General features: G+C 44.5%; 1 pseudogene; it reads right to left on the bottom strand.

The window, feature by feature from the left end:
• Positions 1-4,413: 4,413 nt before the first annotated feature.
• Positions 4,414-4,797, bottom strand: LOC103015642 (nuclear transport factor 2-like; annotated as a pseudogene).
• Positions 4,798-13,772: the final 8,975 nt, after the last annotated feature.

Below are 13,772 nucleotides of genomic sequence, written 5' to 3'. Positions count from 1 at the left end.
GGCAGTTCATGAGCATTGGGGTGTTAATACTGACTCATCCAGACCACCAGGGACCAGCCTGTAGTTTGGCAAATTCAGTTAACTGAAACAACCAGATTTATTGTACTAGTGCCATGAGGGAGGGGGCATAGAGGATGCTGGAGTGAGGCTTGACAAAGGAAGAAGGAAAGTGTCTTCTTAAGGTCTGTTTGCAGCTGAAGGTTGGAGGAGGAGGACGGTACCAGGGAAGTGGAGTCACTTCTGCTTTGCATGCTATTTAGAGGTGGGCTCAGGAGGGGTGGGGTTAACTGGGGGGTCAGGGGTTGTCAGGAGGTGAGGGCAACTTAGCCGTGGAGTCATAGATGAGTGTAGCAAGCAGATCTGGGGTGTCAGTGGTAAGAAAATAAGAGTCACTCCAAGACGGGTGCATTGTGGCATTTCACAGCTGCTACAAAACCTTAGGGAAGGCACATTTCCCGTGGACACACAGCTGCTTTACTGTGTGTCTTCTTTCCTGCCTGTTCTTTTCTCTCTCCTCACTGATTTTCACAGTTTTGCTCCTGGACAGGCTTTGACTCTTTTAGGAGGGAAACAACCCTGGTCATTCAAGTTACTTAGATTCTAGGAGGCAGTGGGTAAGTTTCTCCACTCATGATAGGATGATACAATACCTTGAGGGTCCTGTAACGGGTAGAAATGTGTCCCACAGCATGGTATATCTAAGTCCTAATCACTTATTACTGTGAAATTAACCTTATTTGGAAATAGGGTCTTTGCAGTTGTGAACAAGTTAAAACAAGGTCATACTGAATTAGAGTGAGCCCAAAATCTGATGATGGGTGTCCTTATAAGTAGGCCACGTGAAGATAGACACACGGGATGAAGGCCATGTGACAACAAAGCCAGAGATGGGAGTGGTAGGTCGACAAGGCCAGGAACACCATGGATTGCTCATAATCACCAGCAGCTAGGAGAAGGCAAGAAAGGATTCTTCCATAGAGCATGGTCTTACTGATGCCTAGTTTTCACATTCTGGCCTCTAGAACTGTCAGAGAATAAATTCCTGTTGTTTCAGGTTAACCCGTTTGTGCAATTTGTTATGGCAGCCCTAAGAAACGAACGCAGGTCTGGATACACCCACCCACACACACCCACTAACTTGGCCTGCAGCATTAGGAAACTTGTTGCAGTCTTACTTCTCTGCTTATTTTATTATTATTTCCAGTTTCCTGTTCCTAGTCTCTTACAGATAAATTTGAGACCCTTCAATGAAACATGAAAGTTGTCACCTTCAGCTTTTCCCTGCCTGTTATCTCCCAGATCTAACTGGTTAAAATAGACAAAGTCCCCCATCCATCTTCTCTTTGGCATTCTGGTTGTCTTTGTTGAAGTCATCTCCCTGGAATATTGAGATAATTGCCAACAGATCTGCTGTCCTAATCTCTCTCTTCTTTGAGTTAATTTAATTTAGCATTTACTGGGTATCAACTCAGAGCACCCCAGCTCAAGGCTGAGCAAGTGGGGCTTATCCTGGAAGACGGGAAAATCTCACTGGTACAACATGAAGATGAAATAAGTGAACGAATGACCATGATGCAAAATACTTGCTATTTGGAGGGAACTGTGTGACAAACCTGCAGATGAGGTAAGAGGTCCTCATACACCAGGCTAAAGAACTTGGATTTCACTCTGTAGGCCAGTGTTTCTCATGCTTTTTTGCCTGCAGCCCAGAGAAAGACGCACAAATCGTGATTCACTCTGATAATTTCTGCTTTACTCTATTCTGCAGGAAAAAGGCTGGGCTGTTGTTGGCAGATTCTCTCCTCAGCCAAAGTGTAATCAGGTTTCCCCGATCATTTTTCAACTAGACCTGACTTTTGGGCTTCCATTCTTGCTCTGCATTGTCCAGTTTTAGCAAGAATCCTGCTAAGTCAGTTTAACCAGAAGTCCCCACCCTAGAGATTTCTGATTACCCTTGAGATCGCTGATCAGGTTCGTCATCCCCCCACCATCCCTCGGGTGATATCTGATCACCCTGGCCTGCCTTCAGCAAGAATGCCCTCAGGTCAGGTCACTTTAGCCTGAATGCTCCTTTACCCCTAATGTTTCCCGTTAGTAATATTCTATCCACTGACTCTCCCACCCTGCTCCCTGGCTATGAATTCCCACGTTTCCTTGTTGTATCTGTAGTTGAGCCCAATCACTCTTCCCCCGTTGCAAAACCCTGTTTCAGTGGTCCATACACCTATCCCAATAGTTCCCTGAATAAAGATTGCCTTGAGGCAGGAGATAGATGGGCTCCAGGCTAGACATTTACAACTGGCCTCCTGTTCACACTTCCTGGGGTGAGAAGAAGATGGGCTCCAGGCCAGACATTCATTACCAGCCCCCTGTTTACATTGCCTGAAGCAAGAGACAAACGGGCTCCAGGACTACATATTTATGACCGGACTCCTGTCTATATTTCGAGATCTGCACCTCGATATAAAAACCAGCAAGAGAAATAGGGTAAATAACCGGACACTGGACATTTTTATGGCAGGGACAGAGTGGGACTAAACCCTGTTAAAAGATCAAGAGGTCATACATTTCTCCATCCTTGGGGCAAGGGAAACATTGCACATGCGCAGAAAGGCTCCTTGCGGGTCAAAAAGGAGGGGGCACCACCCCGTAATATGTGATGCTAAGGCCGTCCCATAGGCCTCTGGGCTGTAATCCATCTTGGAAAAAAGTTGTGCACGCATGTTGGGGAGGGGCCTAAGGCAGGTAGGGTGTGGAAAAAGAAACCAGATAATTGGTCAAAGGTACACAAAGACCCGAAAGAAGTGGCCTATATAAATGACTTAACCACCACTTTACTGCACTCCTCATTAGGGAGGATGCCCACACCCTTTCTCTCGGGGTGCGCATCTCTGCCTTGCTTCTGTCTTAACTAAACAAACTTTCTCTGTTTGCTCTCCCACTTGTGGTTGTGCTATGTCTCTAATAATAAACTCTGTACCTGTTTTTACAGTTTTTGCCTCCGTGAGAAATGCATTTTTCACTGGGGGCAAGAGCCAAGGGGTGTGGTGGCTAGGATTCCTGGTTTTCATCCAGGCTACCCAGGTTCAATTCTTGGGCAGGGAATTAAGATCTCGCTTCATGCCACCAGTCACCGCTGCCTCTCCAAGATCAGCCTTATTGTGCTTTAACTAGTGTCATGAATAATTTTTCTTTAACACTATCATAAGCTGTTATGGGTCTTTTAACAAAATGGAGTGTTGATGAACGGTTCTCATTAGGCTAAGGGGATCTTGACAGGTACTAGAGTTCAGTTAGTATTTTGGGGAAACCCAGGAGAGAGATGTGTGGGCTGCTGGCTTACTGACTTGACAAGAAAGTAGACAGTTAATAGTGAGTACAGGAGTTGAAGGCTGGAAAGTCGGCTGCCCCATAACTGTGATTGAATCCAGTCGCTGAAGGGGGCTCTTGTATGTCTCAGTCACCATTAGGTTGTGGAAAGACATTGCCAGGTAAAAATTCTCTCCCAGATCTGTGGAATGTCTGGGAACCAAAACCTCTTGGCTTGTAGTAGCTTGCTGAGAAAGAGCATCCTAAAGCCTGTGTTCTGGGCTTTGGAAATAAGAAAGGTCTGGCTCCTAAACCTCATCGTGAATGGTAAGAGCCAGAATTCTGAACTGTAAGGTGGGCCCTGGGCCTGGCTCATGCTGGTAGCCTTCCTAAGGACTCCCCAGCTCTGCCACGAGGAAGGCTAATGGGACTTAACAAATGAGACAGATGTACCATCTAAAACCAACTTGATGTGAACACAGCTATCTTCCCTGTGGCTTGGATGATGCAGATTTCCCACTTTAAGAGTAGATCATGTAAATGTTACTTTGTGTTCCTATTTTCTTTCTTTACATTATCTATTCTAGTTGAAAGGTTATCATCTACTTCTATCCTTAGCCTCCCTTCCAAAAACATCTGCCTTTACCCCCCACACAACTACTTGGTATAATTTCTTTAAAAAGGTTGTTTGTTTGTTTGTTTTTGTTAAGAAAATTTCCGTGGTTTGTTTGTATCATGAGGCATTGAAACATCTGAACAAATCAGTACATCTGGGCAGCGAGACAGCAGCTTTCTCCTTCACTTCTTTGGGTTACTAAAACAACTTGTCAGTAGATTTAAAAAAAAAAAAAAAAGACAACCTTTTGCATTAACTTGTCTTTCCAAGGCATGCGCTGGTACAGCACAAACTTCTCCTGTCAGATGCAAGTAGTCTAGCGTCCAAACATCATGCACAATACCTCAGTAGTAGCAGCAGCGTACTGCGCTCACTCGCACCGCGGCCCTGCTCATTCGTGTATAATATTCGGAGCATCTGGAAGAGTGCGAATAGTATCGGGAGGAGGAGGGACGAGGAAACAGCATGAGTGCCTGGCTGGGAGAGCGTTAGCCCAAGGTGTGCAGGGCAAGCCTGAACCTGTCATTGGTGCAAACCCAAGCATCAGTTGATCTTCTTTAATAGGAACATCTGGTGGAACCCCGTGGTGGGGTCTTCACTTGCGTTGAGCTGGGCTACAACCACGCTGATGCTGCAGCTATCTGGCGTGGGCTGATGGTGCTGAGCCGTGACGCTGTGCTGGATTTTGCGGAATGGAAGCTAGACAATTTCTCCACGATGGCAGCTTTCCCCTGAAACTGCTGTCCTTTCCAGGTAAGGCATGGCGCGTCAATATAAATTGCGCCTCGTTGGGTTCTGTCGTTATCAAATGACTGGTAGTAATGCTGAGTGAAGCTGGGTCCAATCTGCTCCCAAACTGGCTTGTCTCCCATTCTGGAGCATCACCGGTCTTGTTGAGACCCAAGGGGCTGCAACGATGGCGACAGCAACCCAGCGCCGTCTGTCTGTTCGTTTGTTTTAAAATTTACTTACTCTAGTAGCACAGAGCTAACACCCTGATAAATCCTCAGAAATTATCCAGCATCAAACTCCTTAACTGAGTTGAAAAAGCCTGGAAAAGTTAACAGCCGCATTCGAGGAATTTCTAGGGACACAACAAGTACATCTGACCCCTGATTTCCGGGACTCTTTACAGGGACCATTGCCTGGTCTCTCTGTTATTACAGAGCCTTCCCATTGCTGGAAGCCGGACACTCCAAGCCCTTGGACTTCTCCCTTGCTTTCTCCACTGAACCCTCCCGCCTTGCGTAATTCCCCCCACTCCCACCCCATCTCCACCGATGGCCCCCGCCCGGGCTCCAGGAGTTTCTGGGGGTCAGCCCTGCCAGCGCCACGTTCTCTGACGCAGGTGGTCGCGCCTTACAAAGGCCTTGAAGCCTCGGGAGGGGTGGGCTGGCTGCAAGGGAGGGTCTAGGACAGTGGCCTCTCTGCCGTCGTTCTTCGGGCTGGGAAGGCGAGGGTCGGGGAGGTGTGCATCCTGCCAAGTACATAGGCGCCCGCGCGGGAATTTCTAAGGGTGGGCGCTGTATCTCAAACAGGCTACTCCGGCAGACGGCTGGACCCAGGAGCCGCCCGCCACTGTCGGTAACCACCGGTCACCAACTTTGGTTCCGGGACACCGCGGTAAGAAGGGCTCGCGCTGGCCCTATCACCCCTGGAGGGGTGACATTGCGGGGTCTTAGGTAGTTCCTCCCCTCTCCCATAGATGAATGGGAGAGGCCTTGGGGATGAATGTTTATTCCCAAATTGCCATGCAGATATTTGAAATCAGAATTAACCAGAATTTCAGTTCTCCCATTTCTAGGGCGAAAGGTTGTTCAAAGAAATTTAAAAAGCAAATCGTTTTCCTAGGGAATCTTCTGAAAAAAGGAAGCGAACATGTTTTTGCCTCTCGATTGTTCCGATGCGTCGTTGATGACAAATTGAATAAGCGAGAAGAAAAGGCGTGGCACCGCGCTGGCTTTCCTGCACCGCGGCTGTTGCGCGCCTGCGGGGATTCCTCACATTCGCAAATGAAAAGCTGGTCTCCGGGAGTTGAGAACCACTGCCGAAGGGCAAATCCCCCCCGGGTCTGAGCTTCCATCTTCTCCTCCGACTACAGCTCCTCACCAGGTTTTGCGAATTTGCCTTCCCTCTCCTTACACTTCCACCGACATCTCTGATACCCAGCGCATTTTGCACTCGTCTTTCCTACTGGGGGCTTTAAAAAAAAAAAAAAAAAAAAAGATCTGCGAGCTCAGTTTCTTTGCACTGTTGTCCGCCCAGGTCCTGGGGGCCCAGTGAATGCCACTCAGAACGAGAACAGGGAGCCCTTTAAACCTGGAACCTCGCAACAAATCCTTTCCCAACAGGTTTTAGACTGGTGTGTTTCACCCTGTGAGTTGTGCATGGCTTAATCAACGTAGTGGTCCAGTATTATTATTATTTTTAATGGAAGAGACTAGTGGAGATTAGATGCCAGAGCACATTGTTCTAGTTTTGGAAATGAGTCCATAGACTCTGGTATGTCTGAAATAGGGCTTTTGTTTTCTCAAGATCTGCGAGAAGTAAGAATGAGGGAGTATCCACCAGCAAAAAACCACTGGTTACTTCATTACAGTTCCTATCTCCACAAGTTTATGGGTTCTTTTAGAGAACAAAAGGAGACAGCCCCACGTCCCAAATACTTCTGGTTTGGGGATCAGCCCTGGGAGTCTGGGAAGCCCTCAAAAGTAAACTCACAATCTATGTTTGAAAAGCCATTCAAGCACATGTTTTTGAAATCTACCCTAAATAACCATAGATAAAGTGGAATTTGCATTTGAAAAGGGATCCAAATATACATTTAAAAGAGGAATCAGAGGAGTCCCGGCTTTATTGGGAACAACAAAGGGAAGCAGGACCTTGAGTGAGGAAAATGAAAGGAATTTTTTTGTTGTGTTACTTTAACTTTTAGAACACTTGACAAAATTCTGATTATAGAGGGGGCTGCTTTTTCTTATCAGTCTGTCAGGGTAAGTATTGTTCCCTAAATTTTGTTCCCATTTTATACATACATGCATATTTACATACATATAAATACATATGTACTAGATACAATGTTAAATGTATTTCTTTGGCTTTCAATTTTAAAAAGTGTGAGAGACAGTAACCATATTATTAGATTATGCGTTCTTAAAGAGCTGCCTTTGAAACTGTGTGTGATGAAAATCCTGATTCCTGGGTCCCTCCAAAACCTTCCAAATGGTAAGTACTAGGTGAAAGTCTTTCCAATCTGCATTTTAGCACCACTGGTCTGTCAGTATTTCTCAAAGAAGAGTGGAAGCCCACCTACATCAAAACTACCTGGGGTATATGTATACATTGTGAAGTAAGTTTAGTTAATACAATTTTAGTTAAATCCATCACCACACAAAGTTACAGTTGTGTGTGTGAACTTTTTAAAAAACTTATTTATCTTATTTTATTTTTGGCTGCATTGGGTCTTCATTGCTGCACGCGGGGCTTTCTCTAGTTGCAGTGAGAGGGGGCTACTCTTCCTTGCCAGGCCCGGGCGGCTTCTCTTGTTGCGGAGCACAGACTCTAGGTGGACAGTCTTCAGTAGTTGTGGCTCGTGGGTTCTAGAGCGCAGACTCAGTAGTTGTGGCGCATGGGCTTAGTTGCTCCGCGGCATGTGGGATCTTCCCGGACCAGGGCTCGAACCCGTGTGCCCTGCATTGGCAGGCGGATTCTCTACCACTGCGCCACCAGGGAAGCCCGTGTGTGTAAACTTTTAAGATCTACTTTCTAAGCAACTTTCAAATATACGATACGCTGTGGTTAACTACAGTCACCATGATGTACTTTACTACCCCAGGAAGTAAACTTGGAAGTTTGTACCTTTGGACCACCTTCACCCATTTCCCTTCCCTCACCCCCAACCATCGCATTTTAATGTGGAACAAAAGGAAAATTCCCCAGTCAGGGCGGGGCTATAACGCCTGAAGCATCCCTCTCTGCCCAAACTCCAGGGGTGGCTTTAGAGTTTAGCTGGGGCGGGCGCGCCTCCTCTCTCTGCTGGAGAATGGGAAGGCAGAGATGCACCTCGGTACCCCCCGTAGTGGAGTGGGGCGTTTTAAGTTATGAACTTCCTCACCATGTCTGCTCCTATCGGCAACTCTTCTAAAATTAAAGTGGCTTGCTGGCTCAAAGGCTGAAAAACACTTTTATAAAGTGTACTGCTGCGCGCCGCCTCCCAGGGGAGATCTTGGGGCGCCACCCTTTTGGGGTCTCTCTGGCCTGGGGCTGAGGAGTTACCTTCTTGCAGTCAAAGTCAAAAACTTGTTCAGGGGAGTCCAGGACACGAGGCCCAGAGCCTGCCGGGAGCACACCCAGAGGTCCTAGAAGACAGGAGGGAATACAGTGACAAAGGCGCGATCCATTGTGCGGGGCGGATTCCAGGTGCTTCGAAGCACCGCGGAGGTGTTCCGAGGACATCACATTGAAACTGGATCCGTTGGGAACATGCACTTTCGGTGAAATGGTGACCCGTGGAGAGCCACAAGCTCTTCTTGGCAGGAAGCCACATTTTAAAATACAAATTGCAAGATCATGCGTTTTCCTTCTCGCGTAGTCATAAATCTATTCCTTGCAACTCCCGAGTTCAGCGGGAGTTGAATTTCTCTATCAGTTTCACTTTGCTGTAACCACCAGAGGGCGGAGAAGATGCTTCGGGCGGTTTGCGGGGTTCAAAATCATCCGTTGAGTCCAGCCCGTGGGCTAGAAAATGAGTGGGGGAGTGTTAACACCACGAAACCCAAGCTACCTTCGCAGGGCTAACCAGGCTGGTCGAACATGTATTGCTGGAAATGCGGAAGCAACTCTCGGGGGAGATGAGCGACAGACGGGCGGGCATCCTTGTCCCGCGCACGCCAGGACCGGCTGAGCTCCCCTTCACGCTCACGCGGGTCCACTTGCGTGCCGCGCGCTCCATACACAGGCCCCTAGACCAGCTCACTGCAGCGCCTGGACAAGGCTTCTTTTTTTTTTTCCTCGTGTCTTTGTTTGACTTCGAGGTACAGGACTGATTTCAGCTGAGCAAGCCCAAGGCCTCTTTCCTGCCTCTTGTGGAAACAGTTGGCTCTTCTTCACACCCATGTGAAAAGGTCTCATCCCTGACTCTCCTCAGGTGACATTTGCTTTGCAGAAGCGAAGGAATGAAATGAAAAGGGCCTTTCGCCTCTTTCTTTTTCGTCTGCTTTCCCCCTTCTCCTCTCCCATGCTCCTCCCCCTTCTCCCCTTCCTCATATTTCTCTTCCTCCTCCTACTTTTTCTCCTCCTCCCCTTCCTCTTCATCCTTCTCCTCTTCTAACTTCTTCGCACTGAATCTGGGATTTAAAAGTCCTTTGAGAGGAGTTCTGAAGGCCAGGATGGTATCAGTCACGCTGACTTTGTCCAGTTTCATGATTTTTGTTTAAAGTTGGTTGTAGCAATATTGTTGGAAGGAAATACACTACAAAACTTAAGTACATATTTGTGGTTTTGTATATAATACACACACACCCAAATGTGAATGTTCCCTCATCGTATCGTTCTTCTCTATAATTGAGTATGCAACTTTCTAGATTTATCTTTATCTGTATTCAGATATTTTGGGGCATAGTTTTTATCCAGAATGTCTCTGTTCACAGCCCTGGGGGTTAAGAAGTGAACAAGGTATGCAGGTTTCCTGTATTTTTGCTGTTGTGTGTGTGTGTGTTTATCACCTGCATGGGAGATTTTAAAAAAAATTTATTTTACTTAAATTAGATCACAAGATACATATATATGGCATGAAGCTTTCTTCATTTAGCAACATATTATGTGCCCTGTGGTTATGATATGAAATAATGATTCCTTATTCATGGGCATTCTGTTCTTTATTCTCTTTGCACAGCAAGCAGTTCTTCCCTGAGTACCCCTGAACATAAATCATGTGAACGTAAGTCAGTATTCCTTCAGGAGAGATACCTAGGAAGTGGAGCCACTACTTCAGAGGTTACTGCAAATTGTTCTTTCAATGCACCCTTCCAGGATAAGGTGTAAGCACACCCACTTGCCTGCGTTGTGGTCAATGATAGATTATGTCAGGCTTTTAAAGTTCCTGCTAATCTAACAGAGAAATGGGTTCTTTTTGTTATAATTTGCATTACATAATCACTGGGGGGACAAATATCTTTTTATATGGATAACCCTTTTTATGTTAATGGGAGCCAGCATCCAAGATGACCTCTATTCAATCTTCTGCTGCTCACACCCTATGTGGTTCCCTCCCACATCCTACCAGCGTTAGTTTGTGAGACCAACAGCTTCAGGCAGAAGGGATGGTATATCCCTTCCAGGATTAAGTTACAAAAGCTTTCATCTTGGTAGCTCCCTTGCCCACTTGTGCGGTCTCTCCCTCTGTCTATCTCATCACTCTCATAGAAGTTGGGAAGCCAACTTTTATATCGCGAGCAGTCCTATGGGAAGGGCCTTGTGGCCAGGAATTGAAGCCTCTTGCCAGCAGCTGAGTGCCAGCTTGGAAGTGGATCCTGTAAACCCAGGCAAGCCTCAAAGCCTAGCTACTGTCTGAGTCTTTTTTTTTTTTTTTTTTAATTTATTTAATTAATTTATTTTTTGCTGCGTTGGGTCTTCGTTGCTGTGAGCGGGCTTTCTCTAGTTGCAGCGAGCGGGGGCTACTCTTCTTCGGGCTTCTCATTTCAGTGGCTTCTCTTGTGGAGCATGGGCTCTAGGCACACGAGCTTCAGTAGTTGTGGCTCGGCGGGCTCAGTAGTTGTGGCTCTCGGGCTCTAGAGCGCAGGTCAGTGGTTGTGGCGCACGGGCTTAGTTGCTCCGCGGCATGTGGGATCTTCCAGGGCTCAAACCTCTGTCCCCTGCATTGGCAAGCGGATTTTTAACCACTGCGCCACCAGGGAAGCCCCTACTGTCTGAATCTTAAATGCAGCCTCCGGAGAGACCCTGAGCCCAGAACCACCCACTAAACCACGCCCACATCCTTGACCCACAGACACTGAGACTACAATTGTTTGTTGTTTTAAGCAACTTGTTATACACATGGCAACAGATAAATAATAAAATGTCTTATTTGCTTCTTTATTTTTAAGAGCACTTTACACATTTTGGATATTAATAATTATATAAAATGAGAATCTTGGGTCTACCCTGGTGGTTCAGTGGTTAAGACGCCATGCTCCCAATGCAGGGGGCCTGGGTTCAATCCCTGGTCAGGGAACTCGATCCCACATGTTGCAACTAAAAGATCCTGCATGCCGCAACTAAGACCCGGCACAGCCAAATAAATAAATAAATGAATAAATAAATATAGAAAAATAAAATGAGAATCTTTTCACAAATATATCATTCATCATTTATCTTTAAAAAAATTTTTTTTCCATTATAGGTTATTATAAGGTATTGAGTATAGTTCCCTGTGCTCTGCAATAGGTCATTGTTGGTTATCTATTTTATATATAGTAGTGTGTATGTGTTAATCCCAAACTCCTGATTTATCCCTCCTCCCCCTTTCCCTTTGGTAACCATAGGTTTGTTTTCTATGTCTATGAGTCTGTTTCTGTTTTGTAAATAAGTTCATTTTTACTATTTTTTAGATTCTACATATAAGTGACATCATAATAGTTGTCTTTCTCTGTCTGACTTACTTCACCTAGCATGATAATCTCTAGGTCCATCCAGGTTGCTGTAAATGGCATTATTTCATTCTTTTTTGTGGCTGAATTATACTCCACTGTATATATATATACCTCATCTTCTTTATCCCTTCATTTCTCAATGGACATTTAGGTTGCTTTCATGTCTTGGCTACTGTAAATAGTGCTGCTGTGAACGTTGGGGTGCATGAATCTTTTTTAATTAGAGTTTTCTTCTTTTCCAGATATATGCCTAGGAGTGGGATTGCTGGATCATATAGTAACTCTATTTTTAGTTTTCTAAGGAACCTCCATACTGTTTTCCATAATGGCTTCACCTATTTACATTCCCACCAATAGTGTAGGAGGATTCCATTTTCTCCACACCCTCTCCAGCATTTATTATTTGTAGACTTTTTGAAAATAGCCATTTTGACTGGTGTGAGTTGACACTTCATTGTAGTTTTGATTTGCATTTCTCTAATAGTGATCTTGAGCATCTTTTCATGTGCCTGTTGCCCATCTGTATGTCTTCTTTGGAGAAATCTTTATTTAGGTCTTCTGGCCATTTTTTGATTGGGTTGTTTGTTTTCTTGTATTGAGTTGTAATAGCTGTTGGTATATTTTAGAAATTAAGTCCTTGTTGGTCACATCATTTGCAAATATTTTCTCCCAGTCCATAGGTTTTCTTTTCATTTTGTTCAAGGTTTCCTTTGCTGTGCAAAAGCTTATAAATCTGATTAGGTCCCATTTGTTTATTTTTGCTTTTATTTCTATTGCTTTGGAAGACAGACCTAAGAAAACATTGTTATGATGTATGTCAGAGAATGTTTTGTCTATGTTCTCTTCTAGGAGTTTCATGGTGTCATGTCTTATATTTAAGTCTGTAAGCCATTTTGAGTTTATTTTTGTATATGGTATGAGGGAATGTTCTAACTTCCTTGATTTACAAGGGGCAGTCCAGCTTTCCCAACACCACTTGCTGAAGAGACTGTCTTTTCTCCATTGTATACTCTTGCCTCCTTTGTCAAAGATTAATTGGTCATGGGTGTGTGGGTTAATTTCTGGGCTCCCTCTTCTGTTCCATTGAGCTATATGTTGTTTTTGTGCCAGTACCATGCTGTTTTGATTACTGTAGCTTTGTAGTATTGTCTGAAGTCTGAAAAGGTTATGCGTCCAGTTTTGTTCTTTTTTCTCAGGATTGCTTTGGCAATTCTGGGTCTTTTCTGGTTTCACACAAATTTTAGGATTGCTTGTTCTAGTTCTGTGAAAAATGTCATGGGTAATTTCATAGAGATTGCATTAAGCCTGTAGATTGCTTTGGATAGTGTGGCCATTTTAACAATATTAGTTCTTCCATTCCAAGAGTGTGGAGTATCTTTCCATTTCCTTGAATCATCTTCGATTTTCTTTATCAATGTTTTATAGTTCTTAGCATATAAGTCTTTTTTGCTTCTTTATTTTCAGGAGCCCTTTACACATTTTGGATAGTAATAATTTATTATATAAAATGAGAATCTTTTCACAAATATATCCTTCATCATTTTTATTTTAACTTTATATATAGCATCTTTTGTCAAATGCAAGATTTAGAATCAAGGAAATATGAAGCTGAGTTTTGCTAAGTGACTGGGGGTATAAACATTTTAAATTGAAGTAGGGAGAGAATATTATAAAATTGAAGAAGATTCTTTGATGTACTGGGAAACAGTGACCAAGAACCTTGAGATAGGTCCACATTCAGGCCTGGGACTCAGATAAGAGCAGTTTAGGGGAGTGTTGAGAGCAAAGGATTTGGGGCTGCACAACTTTATTTTTTTGTCTGCACTGCGTGGCATGTGGGATCTTAGTTCCCCAACCAGGGATCAAACCCACCACATCCCCTGCATTGGAGGGCAGATTCTTAGCCACTGGACCACCAGGGAAGTCCCTCCTATGGTGTGATCTTGTGCACTACTGTAACTTCACTCCAGCTCAGTTTCCTCAAATGATAGTAATCATAGTTAGTTCTCACCCTATAGGGTTATTGTAGGAGTAAAACACTTAACAGATGTGTTATTATATAATGTAATAATATCTACTAATGTGTAATACTTCTAGATTATAGAATAGTACATTTTATATAGTGTATGTGTGATTATATAGGCACTATATATAATTTAGAATACAGTCTACAATATATACAGAACCATTTCTTAAAT

The sequence above is a fragment of the Balaenoptera acutorostrata genome, chromosome 2 (assembly GCF_949987535.1).
Source record: "Balaenoptera acutorostrata chromosome 2, mBalAcu1.1, whole genome shotgun sequence".
In the NCBI taxonomy this organism is placed as follows: domain Eukaryota; kingdom Metazoa; phylum Chordata; class Mammalia; order Artiodactyla; family Balaenopteridae; genus Balaenoptera; species Balaenoptera acutorostrata.
The sequence above is the reverse complement of the archived record's forward strand: the minus strand, read 5'-3'. Positions and strand labels throughout refer to the sequence as shown.